Here is a 22,854-nt window from a genome sequence, read left to right on the forward strand (position 1 = left end):
CAGAGTTTGCACACCAATCAAATCAGTAGCACACACATCTCAGTGCCACACCATGTACTCCCACAACCCAAATCAGCACAGCGCAGAGACAAAATACCACTCAGAAAGGGTAGCAGTACCTCAGCAAACACACAAACAGCTAACCCAACACCCACAGATGCACAACTCAGGGACACTCAGGTGCAAACAACATGACCAGAGGACTGTGCAGCACAAATAGTTGCACTGCACATGAGCAACCATGACTGCAAACCAGTACAAGAAAATCACACATAACTAATTGGGAAACTGTAATGAGTGGCACATTGGTCCTGTGTACAGATCAGCACCACAAAGCATAGTGTAACAAATGAAGTGGTGGGGAGGCACACACACTGTCAACCCAAGGGGATAGGTGACATGAGAGTGAAGTGGTGTGTACGTCAGTAGTGGACAGGTCAGGAGTGTACAATACACAAATACATGGAGGAGTCACTCACAATGGGTAGGCATCAGAAGCAAAGCTAGGGGATGGTATAACTCCACATCCCACATACCAAGCTGGAGCCAAAAAGGGCTCAAGTGACAGCAATACATGAGAAAACTGACCAACAATGCCAGTGTGGCTGAGCAGGTCTGCACAGTGAGCACAAACAGTAACAAGACTCATGGTTGATCAACCAAACACAACACAGACTTGGCTGTCACACTCTCTGCATACTCACAACTGGCAGAAACAACAAGTAGGTGTCCCCCAGGAGTGCCAGGACACAACAACACACTGCACAGTGCACAACCTACAACTCCCACATGTGCACACAATCACAAGCACAGGGCTGACAAATCAAACTAACAGGCCCTCAGCTCCTGGGTGACACGTGTACAGTTGCCATTGCAGGGGCACACACACATCAACACTGGCCAAGTCACACCCATCACACTGCACACTTCATGACCACTCAAGTACACACATTCAAATGTACCCATGTGACTAGGAAGACAGGCCATCACAAGATGACCATACACCAACACTGCTGTTCACACATCGTGAAAGATCACACAGACATGATGGACCCTGGCCAGCCTGCCTGCAATCCTGTGGATAGACTCCCCCTTTGTCCTGGCAGTACATCCAAAAAGGACATGTGCAATTTAGCAAACCTGACCATAGAATGATTAGGATAACAGTAGGTCATCACAAACAACCATCATTGCACCCCCAAGCCTCAGAGTTAAGAAGAACTGAAGTGCCTGTCACCTCTGCCAAACTCTGAAAAAGTGAAACAAGCCATTGGCAATGTTAAAGTGGCATACATAGCATGTGTCACATTAAACCATACCCATACAGAAAACCATTTATTTAGCAAGGACACTGACAAAGCAGACAACAGGAGTAACTGTCTTTATTACATATTACACAGATAGGCATCAAAAGTAGGCAAGAGCAAGGCCAGTGGCCATTCCACAGTTCAAAGTAGGCACATGTGTGCATGAGAAGCTGCACAGGGAATGGGCATCCAAAGAGATGAACAGCAAGGCCATTGGCCAGTACAAAGTGCCAAGTAGGAACATGAGAACCTGCACAGTGAATGGAAAAACACAGGAATGATCAGCAAGGCCAGTGGCCAGTCCACAGTTCAAAGTAGGCGCATGTGTGCACGAGAAGCTGCACAGGGAATGGGCATCCAAAGTGATGAACATCAAGGCCATTGGCCAGTACAAAGTGCAAAGTAGGTACATGAGAACCTGTACAGGGAATGGGCATCCAAAGTGATGTACAGCAAGGCCATTAGCCAGTACAAAGTGCAAAGTAGGTACATGAGAACCTGCACAGGGAATTGGCAAACATAGTAATAAACAGCAAGGCCAGTGGCCAGTCCACAGTTCAAAGTAGGCACATGTGTGCATGAGAACCTGCAAAGGGAATGGGCAAACACAGGAATGAACAGCAAGGCCAGTGGCCAGTCCACAGTTCAAAGTAGGCACATGTGTGCATGAGAACCTGCACAGGGAATGGGTGAGACTGTACACTGCCATGGTCAGCAACACAGCTAAGGGGATAACAATGGGCAGTCCAGGTACTACTGTGGGAGAGACAGGTGTGTGAGGGGGACTTTGCCTCAGACTTGGCAGTCAGTCGGACTTGGAGGTGACTGAGTGCCGGGGCTAGTTGGAGGACTGAACCTGGGAGAGAGAGGACAGCTGAGGTAGAGGCATCAGTGGTGTTGTGGCACGTGGAGGCGGAGACATACTGCCGTGAGACACAGTGTGGGAGGAAGAATATGGAGGGGTGCCTTTCCACTTCTTGGGGACCCTTTATGGAATTTTGGTCTTGGTAGGAGTGGGAGGTGGGGCGGGCACAACAGGCACACTCTCCACCAAAGGTGCATCAGGGGCAGGCGGTGGCCCTCCCTCTGGAGACCTTCAGGATCCGGCGGTACACTTGGCCTGGCCTTGCCTTTTCCCCTCCATCCCCTGTTGACCAGGTGACCCCTACAGTGCCCTCCTTTCCCAGCTTCAAAGGGGTGTGGATGGGAGTTGAGGTGGTGAGTGAATCTGCCTTATAGGGCCTTTTCTGCGGACTCTCAGCAGGCACCAGCTTCACAGCAGGCACGGCAACTGTCTGCATGTCTTTGGGAGACGCTTTTGAGATGGGAGTGTCCTTCGATGAGGATGCTTTTGAGGCACGTGAGCCTGAGGCCTGCTTCTTGACTTGATGCCCCTGAGTGTCATCTGAAGGACTTTTGCCTTTGTGCTCTGGGGTGACTTTGGTTTGTTTGGGGGATGGTGTCTGCGCTCTGGCCCGCTTGGGGTGCTGCTGTTGTGTGCTGCGTGTGGTGTATCTTGAGCCTGAGGGCTGTGGTGTGTGGTCACTCTCGTCAGATGTAGCCACTGGCAGGGGGTGGCCAAAGGTACTGGAGCTGGACTCTGAGCCTGTGACAGCTGAATGGCTGCCGTCACTGTGGAGAACAAAGACTGGACAGTCCTGTGTAGCCCACCCACGTCTGAATGAATGCCCTCCATGAAGGCAACTACCTGTGCCAACTTCTTGTCATGGTCTAGGAAGGCATTCAGGAGAGTTGTCTGACCCACACACAGCTGGCGGAAAAGGTCCACAGCCTCAACACTGAGGGCAGCAGGGGAGACAGGGGCAGGGGCAGCAGTGCCTGGGGGAAGGACACTCTTCACCTTCTCACTGGTACGAGCACATGCAGCACTAGTGGAAGTAGCTGGGAGAGTGGACAATGTGTGGTGGAAGAGGAGGCAGACTTCCCACTCCCTGTGCCCGCCAACATAGAGGAGTCACTGCTGGCGTCAGATGACGTCGAGGTCGGTGTCTCTGGCTGTGATTCCTCAAGTACACTCCTGTCCCCCTCCGAGGCGCTTGTCACATCAGTGTCACTGTGCTCATGTGTAGCAGTCGTGCCTAATGCATCACCACTTTTGTCCGTCCCCTGTCCTTCTGTGCCCTCGGTAGATGCTGCAAGAGACAGAGACGTAGGTTTAGTTTTGTGCCATTCACACAAACATCATATGCAAGCACAGCATAAAACAAGATGATGATACCCCCATGTTGCACACCACCCTGTGCAGTCACATTGTACAACCTTAATTCCAAAGTCAAAAACTGCATGGCATCATGCAAACTTGGCATAATTGACCCATGTGATGTCCACACAGCCAAATAGCTTGCCCGTGCCTCCATGTAACCTGACATACAGATCCCTCTGAGCATACCTAGGTCCCTGTGGGTGAAAAAGATGCACTTCCCAACATGTTGTCACAGTCACATATGGAGTCACCATAAGGGGACAACACAGATACAGAGTCCAAAATATCAGTTCACAATGGCCATGAGCTCATGCCATCCACCATGTTGTACTTTGGGGCACAACTACAGTTGCACATTGGTGTCAGATGTGTAGTTCTCACAATTTTGAGGTCTGGCACTGCACACATTGATGAAAGCACACTCATATGAGGCACACTGCCGTTCACTGCCATGGGATATCCCTGACTCCCCCAATGCAGCCGATGCCATAAGGCCACAACTCAGAATGCAACGTCAAGGGCCGGTACATCAATGACATGAGAAAGTGCATGTAGCGAAAATGCATGACAGCTGCACCCAACACAGAGGCCACTTACAAGCCATTGCATCACACTAGCAACATCATAGACCTCAGCACTGGCTCAGGCTTGGAATACATGCAGTCACTCACAACCAAAGTCACCCTTCCCAGAATACTCACCCCCAGCTTGCTGCTGATGGTCATTCAAACGTGCATCCAGCTCTGGCTGTGTCACTGCCAAGATTCGTGCCATTAGTGGTGTCATGCTCCGGCGCGCCAACCTGCCAGTCCGAGGGAGCAGCCCCAGCGTCAACTCTGCCACATTTTTGCTCAACCGGCAGATGTCATCCCACCTCTTGTGACAGTGTGTGTGTCGTCGGTTGGAGACACCCAGAGCCCGCACCTTGCATGCAATGGCCCTCCATACGGCCTTACGCTGGTGGACTTTGAGCTGCAGGCATGGGAGACAAGAGGAGGACATTTCAGTGAAACTGGGTTATGTACCACTATCTCAAAGTACAGGAGCATGCAAAAACTCAGCACAACTTCACAGATATGTTTAGCAGAGACAATACAGCATGACACGTAGTACATCAGCATGGGATAATCATACCAAAATGTATGCAAGTATGAGGATGGACACAGTACCTGTCCATCTTATACACAAGCAGAATGCCAGCACAGAAAGCAATGTAAAGGAGGCCCACTTCTGCTATCCAGTTTGTGAGTAAGCAAGACATACATTACATTGGGAATGATGTGGCGGGGCAGACTCACTGTGTCCAACACTGCACACCCCTCAATGTCCTTGCCCTGTGAATGTCTCACTGTGTCATGGAGGTTATATTTAGGGACATGATCTTACAATCTCACACCCTTCGAACAAGGTCCGTCTTGTGCAATCCACAGGCCTGAAATAGCTCTTTGATGGACAGGGTAGCAGACAACCCATATGTCTCACTCTGTCCATTCAGTGATGGGTCTGTGTCAAATTGGGCAGTGATACTGCAGGCCAGTGGGGCTCACACTGAGGTTTAACGTGGGGCATCAGAAATGTCACATGCAGGTACAATATGAGAGGTCAAACAGTGCCTACACATGCGAGTCAGAACACATAATGAAAACAATGGAAGGATGATATTACCTAAGTACAGGAATCTGATGTGACATATGTGAATTATTCGCCAAGAGTGTCACCCACAGGCATTTCACTCTTGTGCATAATGCTTACATATCCATGGTGGCAATATAGAGTCAAACACACTTCCATCAGTACACTCTTGATGCAAAGTCTGTCTCATTTCACAAATGAGCCTGTGAAAAACCTCATGGACTCAAAGATCCATTAGCACAGGCAAAATCTGTCTTGACTCCCACTTTCCATACTTGCAGTGTCACTGTATGGCTGCAACAAGACTGCATGTCCCTCCCATCCTGAAATGCAGACCGGAGAATGTGTGAAATAGGCTACAAACCCAATTTCCCTGAAATCAGCATGCTAGGCAGTGTATCAGACAAACCCACACTCTCAGGCACATACTGCGGCAGATCAACTTCATGTGTGCACTCCCTGCACTCTCACTTCCACTATGAAACACTTACCATGACATCTAAAGCACCATATAGCCTCCCATACTGTGTGAGTACCTCGTCCACCAGAACCTCCAGCTCCTCTGTGGTGAAGGGACAGGCCATGATGTTCTCAGTCCTCACCATCACTGGGTCCAGGAGACAGGAGCAGCAGCAGTTGGTGGTGAGGAGTGTCAGGCAGCAGTGTCTGGGTCCAGGAGACAGGAGCAGCAGCAGTTGGTGGTGAAGAGTGTCAGGCAGCAGTGTCTGGGTCCAGGAGACAGGAACAGCAGCAGTTGGTGGTGAAGAGTGTCAGGCAGCAGTGTCTGGAAGCAGTGGAAATGTGAGGCTCTCTCCCACACATATATAGCCCCCTGGGGTAATTTCAGTGGTTCTAAGCTGCTGCAATTGGTGTTCCAGGTCCGCTTTTTTCAAAAGCATTCAATGACCGGCCCCGTGGTAGCAGAGCACGCCTATCGCGATTTTCAAAATTGCATTAGGCTACCGCGATTGCGGTTCCCATTGGCTGTAAGGGCTTGGCCATTGGGGGTGACACATCACAGGGGCCACTTGGTCGCTACCGCGATCGTGCAGCTTTCATTTGCATCCAATGACCGGCCCCGTGGTAGCGAAGCACGCCTAACACGATTTTCAAAATTGCATTAGGCTACCGCGATTGCGGTTCCCATTAGCTGTAAGGGCATGGGCATTGGCGGAGACACACCGCAGGGGCCAGACGATCGCTACCGCGATATGGCTGCTGTCTATTGGTGTCAATGAACGTGATTTGGGTGGCGGAGCACGTCAACCGCCTTTTCACAATGTGTCTATCACTACCGCGATTGCGGGACCCATTGGCCGTAAGGGCATAGGCATTGGGGGTTACACACCGCAGGGGCCAGGCGATCACTACCACGGTATGGCTGCTATCCATTGGTGCCTATGACCGTGATTTGGGTAGCGGAGCATGCCAACCGCCATTTCCCAATGTGTATATCACTACCGTGACTGCGGGTCCCATAGGCTTGAAGGGCATGGGCATTGGCGGTGACACACCGCAGGGACCAGGCAGTCGCTACCGCGATATGGCTGCTATCCATTGGTGCCTATGACTGTGATTTGGGTGGCGGAGCACGTTAACAGCACCTATGGACACATCATGCTGTGTCAATATCAATTGCCAGTTCTCAACAGTGTACAGTTGACACCTGATTCATGCCACAAGATAGTACATACAATGCCAGTGTAACATTTAGCCCACTGCTGACTACACATGCCATGTCGGTGCACATGATTGCAAACATTGGCATATACTCCCTCACATGTCACTTGTGATATTGTTGTGCATGTACACAGATCAGTGTTGTGATGGACTCTCCAATATGTACACATGTCAATGTGTGATCTGGCTAAGCAACACACAGTGATGAATGTCTGACAACACAATGTGCTTAGCTCACTGTGTAGTTTGCTTTGCTCATGTACATACTTGATCTTAATGCACAGACTGTGCTCATTGTGTTGTTTATGTGTGCCCTGTTCGACTTATGCAAGAAGGTGTGGCAGGTACAGCAGCTAGGTAGGAGCCAGCAGTGTTGCTGTTTCACACATATGCTGTATGAACTACTCTCAGGGCTGGTTACACAAGATGTGGACCTCTACCTGACAAAGCTGGATTCTTATCTGTCTTACCATCACCAAGAATCCTCTCAGGTCGCCAGGATCTTTTTATCTGCTAAAAAGTGTAGAGGGGGGAAATCCAAATTTTAGCACATAATCAACAAAATCAAATTTGAACTGTAAAGGACCACTGACACCGAATCTCAAATTTTAGGGATTTATTACAAAGCCAAAAATAATTGCACATACAAGCACCTCAGCACGAGGTTAAGAAAATAAATGGGCACTAATACAAAGAAAAGTCTACGCAGGAGTTTCATCCGACTCAGGATAAGTAGAATAGCCAGTTCCAGAATCATTAGACAAGCAATAAAGGCTCCAATTTCTATATTAGAAGTCATTAACCTAAAAGAAAATCAATTAGTCTATCCCTACTCTATCTCTAAGGTGACATCCCTACTTAGCATTTTCCCAGGCAAGAGGATAAAAAGGTGTCAGAAGTGAAGACTTCCTTAGAAGTAAACTCACTTTGTCGAGAGCTCGTTCCAAGATGCTCCTTCTAGCTTCCCATCTAAACCTCAACTGCCCATCCCACGAGGCACTGTCCCTAATTCAAAATTCCGAAAACGTAGAACACGCCCTTCGGCACACCTCTCCAGCCAGGTCTTCTCCCAGTAGTTTTCCACTGAAACTTGGCTCCCATCCAACGACTGTTAGCTTGTCCTTGGGCCCCAGGCACCTTCTCCGCCGAAAGTATCATCCCTGCATTACAGTATACTCCCATATTGGCTTCTCATGCCATCCTAACTCCTTAAACAAAGGGTTAGTGTTAGAAGGGCGATCTCTGGGGAGTCAGATGGTGTTGGACTGACCACCCCGAGAGCCACCGTTCCGTAAGGAAGTAGCCGAGCGCCGCTGAGAAGCCTCCTGGGCGAGGTCCTTCTCCTATGATCGTACAGCCAAGTAATCCCCCCCCACCACAAAGGGACACAACAAGGGTTTCAATGCTCACAAGTCTTTATCAGTATTAAAGGCAGGTCTCTGTGGCAGTATTTACAGGCGGATCAAGGGATCCAAAAGAGTCTCAGGGTTTGGTTTAGGAACGGGGGTAGCGGGACAGTCTCAGTATCAGCCCGGGACGGGGACACCCTGCGCCCAGCTCTCGATCCTCGAGCTGGGGGGCTTCCGGGAGCCGGGACGTCCTCTGCCGGGCTCGAGGGGTCGCTTCGGTGAGGTCGAGCCGCGACGAGGTCAGCAGGGCTCCGGTGGTTGCTTCAGCGAGGTCGAGCCGCGACGAGGTCAGCAGGGCTCCGATAGTTAGTTCAGCGAGGTCGGGCCGCGACGATGTCAGCAGGGCTCCGATGTTCCGTGAGGGTCTTCTTCTCAACAAGGGGGAGCCGCGACGCAGTCAGCAGGGCTCAAGTTCCAAGTTCCAGGCAATGAGTCTCCCTCCGTAGGGTCAGCCGCGATCCGATCAGCAGGGCTCTTGACTCCAGGATACAACTGCTGTCCTGGTTGTGGACTTCCCCAGATATATGGCTGGATCCCTTTGATGTCTGGACCCTCGCACCTGGGGGGGTCGGAGGGGCCGGGATTAGAGAGTCCAGACACCCAGCGGGGGGGGCGGAGCCAGCACCCAGGGAGGCCGGAGGGCGATCGGACCCAGGCGTCGGGGGCCGGCGGGAGGCCCCATCGAAACTCCCCTCCTCCGGGATCTGTGGAGTGGCCACTCGACCCCCTTTGGTCGGGTCTTGGCGCCTCGATGTCGGGGCTTCACAGGGACTGAGGCCGGGGCGGGCCACGTCGCGAAGGCTGGCGCGGGTAGCGGGGTACAATCTCGGGGGGCCCCGAAGGGTTGGGGTTGCCCCCGTTTGGTCTGGTAGGAGGGTTCGGGACCACGCCACGAGGCCGGGTCCAACAGTTAGTTCTCTAACGAGCTAGGTGTCCTTGCACCTGCAACAGAAACATGGGAACAAGAAACTTTCCACTTCTCTGAGATTTTCTAACATCCCTGAAACCCAAAGCCTTACCAAGGGAAACCATTTTCGGCCTACAATGTTTAGCTAACATAAGAAACTAACAAGCCTTTCGCTTAACGTATACACGATCAGGCCTTTACACAATTCAAACACACATTTCTAATTCCACACTATTGATTTCATTATACTTCATATATGAATAAGCAAACTACACCTGCAGACTTTAGTATTGTGCACGTTTAAACCTAATGCATCACATTACACAAAAACCAATCATTATGAATTTGATTAAAATACATTTTCAATTAACTACGACATTGCTCTTCATAAATGACATGGTTACATTTCTAATTCTTTCTAATAGGTGCTGCTTTAGTATTACAATTCTAAGTCAAATGTTAATAAAGTTCCACTAAATATGTGGGTGCCAACTAACAGTGATTATGATGCACCCCTACAAATTTCAGAACTACATGGCGCTCTATCATACCTTTGGGCATTCACATAGTCAGATTTTGTTTTGCAGATACTCACTGTGTGAAGAGTGAACAAGTGTACGACTAGTGTAGCTGAAGGTGTCCATACATGTAAGTTGTTCTGTAAGCTGAACTGTGATGCCAGTCATTGTTGGCGTTGTGTCAGTCAAAACGTAAGATGTTGGACACAACTCATGGTGGATAGCAATGACATGTGTCCCCTTTCATCTCACCTAGGAGGCGACCAAATGCGCATCGTCCCTTCACAGTGCTGGCGGACATGGAGGATGAGAACGTCATACGGAAATTCCGTCTGGATCGACCCACCTTACAAGACCTATGTGCTCTGTTGGAGCCCCACCTGCGGCCTCGCAGAATATATCCAACTGCTTTCACACCAACATCTAAGGTGATGGCGACCCTGCATTTTTTTGCTACTGGATCATCCAGTACACGGTGTCCAGCGCAGGTGGGATGTTGCAACCTATGTTCAGCATGGTGCTACGTGATGTCCTGTCCGCTATGATGACCTACAAGGACAGATACATCCATTTCACCAGGAGGCAAGAATTGGTGACTGTGAAGGGTGATTTTTATGCCCTTGGGCACTTCCTTAATGTTGTTGGTGCCATTGACGGCACACATGTTGGCCTGGTTCCACCACAGGCATGTGAGCACATCTACAGGAATAGGAAACATTTCCATTCCATCAACGTGCAAGTGATGTTCCAGGCGGATATGATAATCTCATGCGTAACAGCATTGTGCCACCGCTGATGGCAAATCTGCTCCCGGAGCATGCTTGGATTGTGGGTGAATACGCAGAGTCAAGTAGCGTGCTGTATGTGTGACATGCTGTCCTCTGTCACAGTTATATTACAAAATCGGTATGTGTATCTCTCACCTAAGTGACTCTGCATATCCCAACCGGCCTTGGTTGCCGAGCCCACTGTGGAATCCCAGGACCCCGGGTGAAGTCCGCTACAATGATGCCCATGGGAGGACAAGTCTTGTGGTGGAGCGTACTTTTGGTCTCCTGAAGTCACGATTTCGCTGCCTGGACAAGACCGGAGATGCACAGATGTACTCGCCAAAAAGGTGTGTCAGATTGTAGTTGCATGCTGCATGCTCCCCAACCTGGCCTTGCGCAAGGCGATCCACCCGCTCCTGGACGCTGATGAGCAGCCGAGGACCCCGCCTGCAAATCCACACATGTCCAGTGACGAGGATAGTGGAGAGGAGGAAAGAGTCGACCTGCGTTAACAGCTCATCAACCGCTACTTCCCTTGAAGGTGAGTGAAAACGTACCCCGGGTCATTGTCTGCTGATGTTGTTGTTGGTGAAAAGGCCTTGGTGAGCTTTGTGACTGCTACCTGTTGTTGCCACTGTGCTTGATTCAAATGTTTCTGGGACAGGGTAGTTATGCACAGATACAGGATGTCTATGTCGGTACTGTTGCTCATTGTAATGTGTGCAGATTGGAGTACCTTGATGACAAGTGTTGTGTAATGGCTGTGATGGCATCGCCTAACAAGTGAATATTGTTCTCCTGTGTTTTCCTAGGTCCATTTAGCATCTCCTTGCCTACAAACAATCCGTGCTCCTGGTACATTGTAATCATGGTCAACATTGTACATCCTGTTATAAACATGGAGCAGACGCGAAAACATAGGTGTGCAAGGAGTGTTTATTTACAATGGATAAAAATGACAGGGAAGTGAATATTTACTAAAAGGTGAATAGGGAATCAATGAATTGTCAGTGATGGAAGATGAGACAATCGAGTAGTCACCACATTGATGTGGTGACCCAGTCCAAAAGACGCATGTCATTAACATGGCAGTGTGGATAAGGACAGTCAACAAAGTCAATGCAATAGTGAATAGGGGTGCCATCATGGCTAGCTCCTTGACTGGTGTCTGGCTGGTGCCTTGCCAAGGAATCCTCCCTGGGATTTCTTGATCGTTTGGCAGGGCGCTCCTCTGCTGCGGGCTCAGTGGGGTCTGAGGACTCCCCCCTCTTTGTGGCCGCTGGGGAGGTGGGGGAACTATCATCCTACAGGCCACGTGAGGGAGGTGGAGCTGTTGTTTGGGCCGCAGGCCTGTCTCTCAGACCCACCACAAGCTGGTCCAAGAGGTCCACAATTTGGCCCATGCGGGTGTCTATGGACCTCAACAGCAGGCAGAGCTCACAGGAATCTTCAAGAGCCTAGCCCGTGTGTCCCTGGGCTCGTACATAGGCCCCAAGGACTCTGGCAATGTTGGCCAGGGCTTCGGTCCCAGTGTCCGGTTGTGTTTGACTCCCAGTTGCCCTCCCACCTGCCCTGCTGTCACGGACCTGTGGCATCACCACTCTATGCACCTGCCTACTCTCCCTGACCTCCTCAGTTGGTGGGGTGGGGTGGTCATCATCTGAGGTAGGGAGAGTGTTGCAGTCAACACTGGTGGTGGTGGTGGAGGCCGCACAGGTTGTTACAGCAGGGGTCAGCATAGTTGTTGTTGCAGATGTGGTGGCGGGGGGGCAGTGGGGTCCTGGGATCTGTTGCGCCCTGGTATGCCTGATGGGCCAGCTTCTTGCTCCGTATCCTCGAAATCCAGGGAGTCATCATCAGAGCGTCCATGTTCCGGGAGTGGAGACTGGCTCTGCAGGTTGGTGTCATCATCTTCTGCTGTCAGTTCTTGGTCACCTGTGGGACAGAGGGGAAATGGTCATTGAAGTGCACCCCTCAAGCTTGATGTTAGATGTATCTTATTTACAGGTTATACACCACACAGTTTACTAGTTATCACATTGTATGTCTGCACAGTACTGTGCATCATGACATGATGTGGAGGTACATACATTACTTGTCCATAGTGTGACATGTCAATAGATACCATGCGCCACGTGCAGATTTTGTGATTACAAGGACATGTTGTCATCTAACGACTAGCGGCACAACGACTTTATGTGAAGCATCTTCGTTGATTACTCTGCCTGGCAGACGTTACATCTGAGCATGAACTAGCCATTGTTATCTCATGCATACCTTTGTCATGTCATGTGTATTGCTTTATTTGTACTACAGACCATGCTTGCTTTGTTTTCATATGGTCCTTAAAGCTCTGCCCCATGGCACTTACACATAGCATTCAGTGCTGTGCATAATTGTGCCCTGAATTTCTTCAACACATGATTTGTTGAGTCACACTTTGGTTGCTGTGACAGTTACATACACTTAGGGGCCGATTCCGATCCTGGAAAAACTTCCCCCGTCCGAATTGGATCCGGATTTTTTTCCGTACGAATCGTACAAGTAGCGTACAAACTGCCAAATACGATTCGCATGTGAAAAACTCCATACGAATCACATCGGGAACATTTCCCCACACGTCCTCGGGTCGGAAATTGTGTCCGACACATCCCCGGACGAATTACCGTACGAATAGGAAAAATGAAGTCCGACCGCGGCAAGTATGATCACTCCCGTCCTTTCGATTTCACAACTGTATGGAAAAAACACCGTACGGACCGAACTCCCTTAGCAACCATGGAGACATGTGCCTGCATACGCGCCGAACACCCCACCACAGACCCCGCATGTACGCGCAAAACGGCCCCCGGCCGCGGATGTACGCGCCGAACCCCCACCAGTGTATGCATGGAGCGTACCCCCACCCATGTATGCATGGAGCGTACCAACTCCCCACTCGTGTATGTACGGACCGTACCCCCACCCCACCCGTGTATGAATGGAGCGTACCAACACCCCACCAGTGTATGTACGGACCGTTCCCCCAACCGTATATGAATGGAGCATACCAACACCCCACCAGTGTATGTACGGACCGTACCCCCACCCGTGTACGTACGGACCGTACCCCCACCCGTGTATTCATGGAGCGTACCAACTCCCCACCCGTGTATGTACGGACCGTACCCCCACCCGTGTATGCATGGAGCGTACCAACTCCCCACCCGTGTATGTACGGACTGTACCCCCACCCGTGTATGAATGGAGCGTACCAACTCCCCACCAGTGTATGTACGGACCGTACCCCCACCCGTGTATGTACAGACCGTACCCCCACCCCACCAGTGTATGTACGGACCGTACCCACACCCCACCCGTGTATGAATGGAGCGTACCAACACCCCACCAGTGTATGTACAGACCGTACCCCCACCCGTATATGTACGGACCGTACCCCCACCCCACCAGTGTATGCACGGACCGTACCCACACCCCACCCGTGTATGAATGGAGCGTACCAACTCCCCACCCGTGTATGTACGGACCGTACCCCCACCCCACCCGTGTATGAATGGAGCGTACCAACACCCCACCAGTGTATGTACGGACCGTACCCCCAACCGTGTATGAATGGAGCGTACCAACACCCCACCAGTGTATGTACGGACCGTACCCCCACCAGTGTACGTACGGACCGTACCCCCACCCGTGTATGCATGCAGCATACCAACTCCCCACCCGTGTATGTACGGACCGTACCCCCACCCGTGTATGCATGGAGCGTACCAACTCCCCACCCGTGTATGTACGGACTGTACCCCCACCCGTGTATGAATGGAGCATACCAACTCCCCACCAGTGTATGTACGGACCGTACCCCCACCCGTGTATGTACGGACCATACCCCCACCCCACCAGTGTATGTACGGACCGTACCCACACCCCACATATGTATGAATGGAGCGTACCAACACCCCACCAGTGTATGTACGGACCGTACCCCACCCGTATATGTACGGACCGTACCCCCACCCCACCAGTGTATGCACGGACCGTACCCACACCCCACCCGTGTATGAATGGAGCGTACCAACACCCCACCAGTGTATGTACGGACCGTACCCCCACCAGTGTATGTACGGACCGTACCCCCACCCGTATATGTACGGACCGTACCCCCACCCCACCAGTGTATGCACGGACCGTACCCACACCCCACCCGTGTATGAATGGAGCGTACCAACACCCCACCCGTGCATGTACGGACCGTACCCCCACCCATGTATGTACGGACCGTACCCCCACCCGTGTATGCATGGAGCGTACCAACTCCCCACCCGTGTATGTACGGACCCTGCACCCAGCCCCCCCTGTATGTACGGTGCGAAACACCACCACCGATGGACGGTGCAGACCAACACCCTGCCCGTGTTCGTACGTACCCTACCCCAGGCCCACACACCAGCACCCTCACCCAACATCGCGCATGTACGAGTCGTACTAAGCCATAGCAAAGGACAGCACTGTACAACAACATGGACCATGTACGCACCGTACAGACGCTAAAAACACTCCTACTGAACCAGGACAAACCAAAAAAACACAAGGATTGTCAATTCGAGGCACACAACACCACAAAACATATCCAACAAGGCCAAATACATCCTATACACTGACCTGCAACTGACAAACAGCTAAACAGAGGCCCAAACCACTACCACTCCTTATAACACACCCACCCAAAGTTCAAACACAGCCACACCCACAAATGGACCAATAAAAAGGCCCAACACACACAAACCATGATCCTTTGCAACAGATCCACTGCTGCCAGACCCCAGAGACAACGCACTGCACCATACTTCAACCATCAATACACCTTACACTTGCACTCCTTCACACAACTACCATCACAAACACACCCTCATCACATTCACACACACACACCTGCACAACCACACTCACACACCCACAACCCTCCACACCCACACCCCCACAACCATCCACACCCACACCCCCACAACCATCCACACCCACACCCCACACCATGCCCACTAACAAGAATCCAAAGTTCACAAAGGACGCGCTGGAGGTAAATGTCGACGAAATCATCAGAGTCGAGCCACAGCTCTTTGGAACATTGGTCAGACGGACCAGCATATCTGAAAAATCTGCCATGTGGGAGAGGATAGTCAATTCCGTGAATGCTGTTGGGGCCACCAGAAGGACCAGGCATGAGTGCCAAGCCAGGTGGTACGATCTGCGGAGGACGGTCCGCCGCAAAATGACGGACGACCACAACCAGGCCAACATCACTGGAGGAGGTCCGTCCCGCAGACCGGTACACTACCATCCCTGGAAGGAGAAGGTTATGGCCACGCTGCCGCCGTTGGGAGTAGACGGACTAGAAGGAGTCCGAGAGCCTGGTGAGTACACAAACAACTCACCTCACATGGGGGGAACGCCATATACAACCCAAATACCAATCATGCACGCAACCCCCCCAAAGCCAGCACCGGACACAACCACACTCCAAAAACACACACATGCTACTAGCGCCTCCATGCCCCATGCCCCAAGCAAGGCCATGCCAAGTCACAGGCCACACAACACACCAACACAAGACAGGATGTCCCCGATGCCGGGAGGGTGGGCCTCAAAACTAACATAGAGCAACTCTGAAGCACACAACAATGCCCTCAGCCCATATGGCTTAGGGCACAGCCATACAAACATTGTGTCCCCACACAGTACTGTTTTTCCTGCTAATGGTGGCCGCGTTGCAGGACGACATGGGTATGAAGGCACAATTTGCACATAACAGCAGCTAATGAAGACGCAGCACACTGAAAGAGTGTCAGCACACACCGCCACAGCAGCAGCGCAGACTCAGACACTCCGGCCAATGGGTGCCGGCAGAGAAGAAACAAACCCACATGAACAAGCCAATGGCCTTTGAAAGACCTGCAAACTGTGTGTGCCCAGGAAGATGGGCTGAGGTGACAGAGGGTGACACACAGAGGGAGGGAGAGGGGCAGAGAGAGGGACAGAGACAGAGGTGGACAGAGGGAGACAGACAGAGGGAGGGAGGAGGCTGACAGAGGGAGGGAGAAGGGGAGACGGACAGAGGGAGGAGGCTGATAGAGGGAGGGAGAAAGGGAGACGGACAGAGGGAGGAGGCTGACAGAGGGAGGGAGAAAGGGATACGGACAGAGGGAGGAGGCTGACAGAGGGAGGGAGAAAGGGAGACGGACAGAGGGAGGAGGCTGACAGAGGGAGGGAGAAAGGGAGACGGACAGAGGGAGGAGGCCGACAGAGGGAGGGAGAAAGGGAGACGGACAAAGGGAGGAGGCTGACAGAGGGAGGGAGAAAGGGAGATAGAGGGAGACGGACAGAGGGAGGAGGCTGACAGAGGGAGGGAGAAAGGGAGACAGAGGGAGACGGACAGAGGGAGGAGGCTGATAGAGGGAGGGAGAAAGGTAGACCGAGGGAGACGGACAGTGGGAGGAGGCTGACAGAGGGAGGGAGAAAGGGAGACGGACAGAGGGAGGAGGCTGACAGAGGGAGTGAGAAAGGGAGATGGACAGAGGGAGGAGGCTGCCAGAGGGAGGGAGAAAGGGAGATGGACAGAGGGAGGAGGCTGACAGAGGGAGGGAGAAAGGGAGACGGACAGAGGGAGGAGGCTGACAGAGAGAGGGAGAAAGGGAGATAGAGGGAGACAGACAGAGGGAGGAGGCTGACAGAGGGAGGGAGAAAGGGAGGCAGAGGGAGACCAAATAACCCTTGGGTAGTGTGGCCATGTCCGCTCGTCAGCAGGTGGACTGTGTGCATGTAGACAAGGTTTGGCACTGCGTGAACCCCCCCTTCAACCTTTGATAAACACTGGGCCATGTGTCAATCTGTGCATGAGTACATCCGTGCTGCAGGCACAAACACAACCTTACACCCAGTATACCTACCCACTGTGTTTGTCAGAACCCTGTCACAAATTGTTAAGTTACCTACCTGCATTCTCAAATAGCATGGAAAAAACAACATTTGGCCACGTACAGTGCAACACGTAAGGCGGCTCTGCATGGCTTGCTACGCCCGCTCACTACACTGCTGACTGCGTTCCCAAAAGATGCATCAACTAAGATTGTGTCACACATAGGTAAAGTGTCGAAAGCTGTGGCCAAGGGACTTACCCATGCACAAGTGCACTGTGAGAGGAATGCTAGCCAAATCCAACCACCCAGAGGAACTGTGCCAAATCAAAAATGAATTAAACATGGATGTCGCATGTAACACAATTAATACTGTCTCTCTCACACACAGGTCAACGTCGTCGATCTCCCCCCAACACTGGGGGGGAAGACTCACAGGACCAGGCTCTGCGTGAAGAGGATCCCACCGGCAGTGACGACTCTCACCACTCCGTGGATGACCCAGACCAACCTGGCCCCTCTGGTGTCCAACCACCTGCAGCACCTGCATCAGGTACAACTGTGCCAACCACCACCCCCATTCTTGCCACATCCCAGGAGACACCCAGGAGCCCTGCCCGCACACAACAACACAGCCAGTCTGTCCAGGAGGGACAAGGTTCTCCGGGCACCCAGGAGGAGGCAGGCGACACCGCAAATGCCATCCCTCAGGGGTCCCGGAGACCCGATGTGCCCACAACGGCAGGCCAGGCGCAAGTGGGCAGGGGTGGTGGGAGTGGAGGACGGCGGAGGCGCGAACCTGACCAGTTGGCTCAGGACCCGGCAATGTCACACGTCCGAAACATCCTGGACGCATACCGGCGTGACTCCAGAGGCATCGACCAGGTAGTGGAGACCCTCAATGAGATGAAGACCCTGCAGGTCGAGCATCATGCCAGTCATCTACAACACCATGGACGGATGAAGGCAAGACCGGCAGAGCTCCTGGCGGTGCACAGGGACGTGAGCCAATCACTCCGTCAGATCGCCCAAAGCCTGGCAAACCCTCCCTGTGCCACCAGGCGTAGACCAGCACCAGAAACAGGGAGGGAGGAGGAGGAGGATTCATCTGATGGAGCGTCCCTAGCATCGTCAAGGCCTGCTTCTGAGGGTCCCCGCAGGAAGGTGGGTCGTCCACGCAAAAGACCGTGAGAGTCAGCGGAACATCACCATCTCCCAGGTCACCTGGCCTGGCACCTGGCCCTCTGGCCCAACAGCAGCACAGCAGCAACTGACATTCTCTGCCACATGGCCTTGCTGGTCACTGCCTGACCAATGTTGACAAAGACTGTGGCACAGACTCTGATGACTTTCAATGGCAGGATACCAACTCCCCCTGTGAACTTTGGATTCTACACTCCCGCCAAGCACCTCTTGTCACCCCCCCAAACACGTACCCCAGCACCAATAATCATCACAATCACAAGATGATGCCGTCAGTTTGCATTATTCCACTGCATGTGTGTGTTGTAAAGTCAAACCATGCCTGATTTCAGAAGTAACTCCAAACATCCATACCCTGGGGTCTGAGTCTGGCACAGGACACACATGGGTCACAATGTACCATCCAAGACAGACATGGAGCACCATACTCACCCGTGATGGGCCCAACCAGCTGAGGGGGTGCCCGCACAACTGTGCCTACAGACCTATTTAGAAGAGCAACAGTCATGCGCAGAGGTCAGGGATCATGTGGAGTGTCCTGGGGCGGGAGTCCCAGGTATGTGTAGACATGTGGCAGAACCATGTCCTGCATGCTTGAGTCAGGTAGATGTGGAGAATGGTGGGCCAGCCAAGGTTGGATGCATGGAGATGGCACAATTGGGTGTTGGATCACAGTGCCACAAGGTTGTGTTGTGGTTGTGGGCTGCATCCTGAATGTGTGCGTGGATTGAGAAGGACATCCTGCAGCTGGCAGTGATCCACTCCCCCCATCTCTGTTTGACGTTGATGTGGCCTGGTCGCCGGATGTAGTAGCAGAGCTGTGCAGATGCACCCTGGATGTGGACAAGTATCATGGGATTTCTAACGCACATGTCCGTAGAGTGCAGGGTAGGTTTAGACACGGATGTCGTAGTTGACCTGGGAGATGGTCTCCCTCTTGCCTTGAGGTGGATGGAACTGGGGATCTTGTGCATAATGCAAAGTGTGCTGCCGCATGAGGCACAGATGCTGCTGATCAGCATAGCACATGTCAGCAAGCAATCCATGATGAACACCAGCTCGTTTGCGTGGACACTGGGTGCCCTTGCTGCAGGGCCTGCAGCAGCATGCGCCATGTCAAGGAAACAATGCCACAAGTAGCACACAAAGACAAGGATCTCAGGAAGGAACTATGCAAAAGGTGTATGTCAAGGAAGGAATGTCTGGTTCAACATGGCACACACACACACAATGGATTCACATGCAGCACAGTGGCCGTCATGGAGACTGACATGCCACAATACCTACACAGCCATGGACATCATGCACAATACAGAATCTAATCCCTGACAAACAGCTTGCATATTGCTGCTCTACACATAGACTCATATGCACCATCTCTGAGAACAATGCCAGACATGCCGCATGCACAGTGGCAACAGACCACCATTGACAGAGATGAGGCACCTTGGAGGCAGAGGGACACCTTTATTACTCATGTGTTTCGGAATGCTAATGCAACTCTGTCAACACATACACAGGTCATGTGGATGAACACGTGGGACCAACACTGGCACCCCCCCTACCACCACAGATGCTGGAAATCCATGGCACTGGCACACAAGTGACGGGTTACAGCTAAACACCCCCTGCTGCTCACGGAGAGGCTGCTATACACCATTGAGCCCCTAATGGGGAATTCACACACCATGTCAACCCGGTGCAACCCGTATGTTTCCGAGGGCAGTGTTACACACATTGATGGCTCCATCACAATCCACAATCCCATTACAGATGACTGTCACCAAGTCTGACCATCAATTCAGGTGAATTCTGCTCCATGTCATGTGCCCCATGGTGATTCTACATGTATGTAAAGTATCCAAACATGAACAGGAGCAGTGTACACACATTCAAAACAAATACCACCCCCAAAAAGCCGTGCGGCATCCCTTACCCGAAGGAGATTTTCGAACTTGTCCGTGCATGTAACGCTGATTCAGCACATGTTGCTGTGTTCATGAGGAATGGCAGGAGCACAACAATGCCACCAGCAGACAGCATGCGCAAGTACCTGTGGATGGGAGACACACCAGAAGTCAGCCAAAAGAAGCACATCCGCATGCATGTGCATGTACTCGACATGTATTAGGTTGTCAACATGCTAGGTGACAATGATGACTCTGGAAAAACATTCTTCTATTGTACCATCACTCGAGTGACACATCCAAACACACCTCTGACTCACTTGGAAGACATGCAGATGGACACACACATTGCAACACTTGCCACACACAGCCCAATGCGTGCACACTCAGACACTGGAACTCACCACTAAGCAAAGAAGTTGCGTATGAGCCGACTCCGCATGTCCTCTACCGCCTCCTCCTCCTCCACATCACTTGCCTCGTGACCAAGCCCTTCATCCTCCACGGGTGGATGGTCCTGCTCATCTGGATCCAGGATGAGTGGCACAGCTTTCTCCACTGCCATGTTTTGCAGCATGCAGCACACGAGGAATATCTTGCAGACCTTCACCGGTGCATATGGGAGTGCGCCACCGGTCTTGTGGAGGCAACGGAATCGGCTCTTCAGGAGGCCAAACGTCCTCTCTATCACTCGCCTGGTCCGGCCATGGGCGTTGTTGTAGCGGTGATCGGCAGCCGTGCTAGGGTTGCGGAGAGGCGTGATCAGCCATGGCATGTTGGGATAGCCAGCGTCCCTTACATGGAAACATCATGGACAAGAGTGGGTCAGGAGAAGCAGTAAGACAGGAAGATGACGTTAAATACAGGAATGCCAGAGTATACCCACCAACAATACATGCTCGTTCGCAGCTGCAGCATCATTTCAGGCACCCTGCTACGCCTCATGATGTACGCATCGTGTGCTGATCCTGTAAAACGAGCACAGACATGTGAAATCACCATGTTGGCAAGACACATCGCAAGGGCATTAATGGAGTGGTAATGCTTGCGGTTACGGAAGGCTACCTCCTGTGCCTGTGGTGGTACCAAAGCCACATGTGTTCCATCTATGGACCCAATGACATGGGGCATCCCTCCCAGGGCATAGAACTCACGCTTGACAGCTGTCAACTGCTCAGGAGTTGGGAATTTAATGAACTCATCCAGGTGCTCCAACATGGCCTCTAAAAAATCATGAAGAACACGGCTGAACATGGTTTGGGACATGCCACCGACATGGGCAATGGTATGTTGAAAGGTACCCGTGGCCAAGAAATGTAGGGCTGCCATCACCTTCATCTTGGGTGTCAGTGCAGTAGGATACCTGTGTAGTGGTTGGAGGTGTGGTGCCAGCCGTGTCGTCAGGTCCTCAATCAAGCGTTGGGGGAAGCGGTAGCGGCGTATACAGTCATTTTCCCTCAGGTCAGCCAAGTCCAGAATTGCTCGAGGGAGAGGCGGAGCCCTGCAGTGAATTAGAAGGGACAACGAAGAGTGAGTACAGTACACCACCAATATCAATGTACAGAGCACATGCTCAACAGGCAATACACATATGCTACATACAGAGTCAGGTCTGTGCAATATGCCCTGGACACGTATGCCAGGCATGTGACACTCCTACCAAGAGCCAGCTACAAACGTTGATTCTCAACCTCAATATGCCATGCCATGAAACTAGCTGTGGTCCAGTGTAAGTGAGCAGGCAGACGCATTACAGGAGTTACAGACATCCAAATATGTGCAGAAGAAGGATGTTTATTGTACAGACAGGTTGCGGAACACTAGAGGCACAGGTCACATGTCATAGAATAAGGACAGACCACACACCTTGCCATGAAGGATTACATGTCAAGACTGATCACACATACATTGAGAGTATGCAGATATGTCCTTGTTTTGGAACTCCGTGTCGATGCATACATACACACCTAACGTCAGATTACACATGTGTGCTGGTGTGCGTAACAGTGTGCCATGCCCATCTACACACAGACACATGTTGGTTGCAGCAACTGCAGATGCATTTGACCAAACACCTACAGCAAACCTATGGGAACACATGACACACACATGACATAGCTACAGCGTGCAACGCGGGCATTCACTTGTCAGGGGTAACATTCCGTGTACCTAGCATCAGGGGACATTTGCGGGTATCGGTGACTGTGCCATGCCAGTGACGCATGGCCCACCAAGTCTGTACTACATGCACACATGTCAAAGGAGTGAAGGGGATGTGTGGCACATAGGGCACCATCACACGTGACATGTGTACACAGCTCATCATAATGTAATTAGCTTCACACCTCAGGAGTATGGTGCCACATCACAGCCTGACCCACCTGTGCCC

This window comes from Triturus cristatus, chromosome 10 (assembly GCF_964204655.1).
Source record: "Triturus cristatus chromosome 10, aTriCri1.1, whole genome shotgun sequence".
Taxonomy (NCBI): domain Eukaryota; kingdom Metazoa; phylum Chordata; class Amphibia; order Caudata; family Salamandridae; genus Triturus; species Triturus cristatus.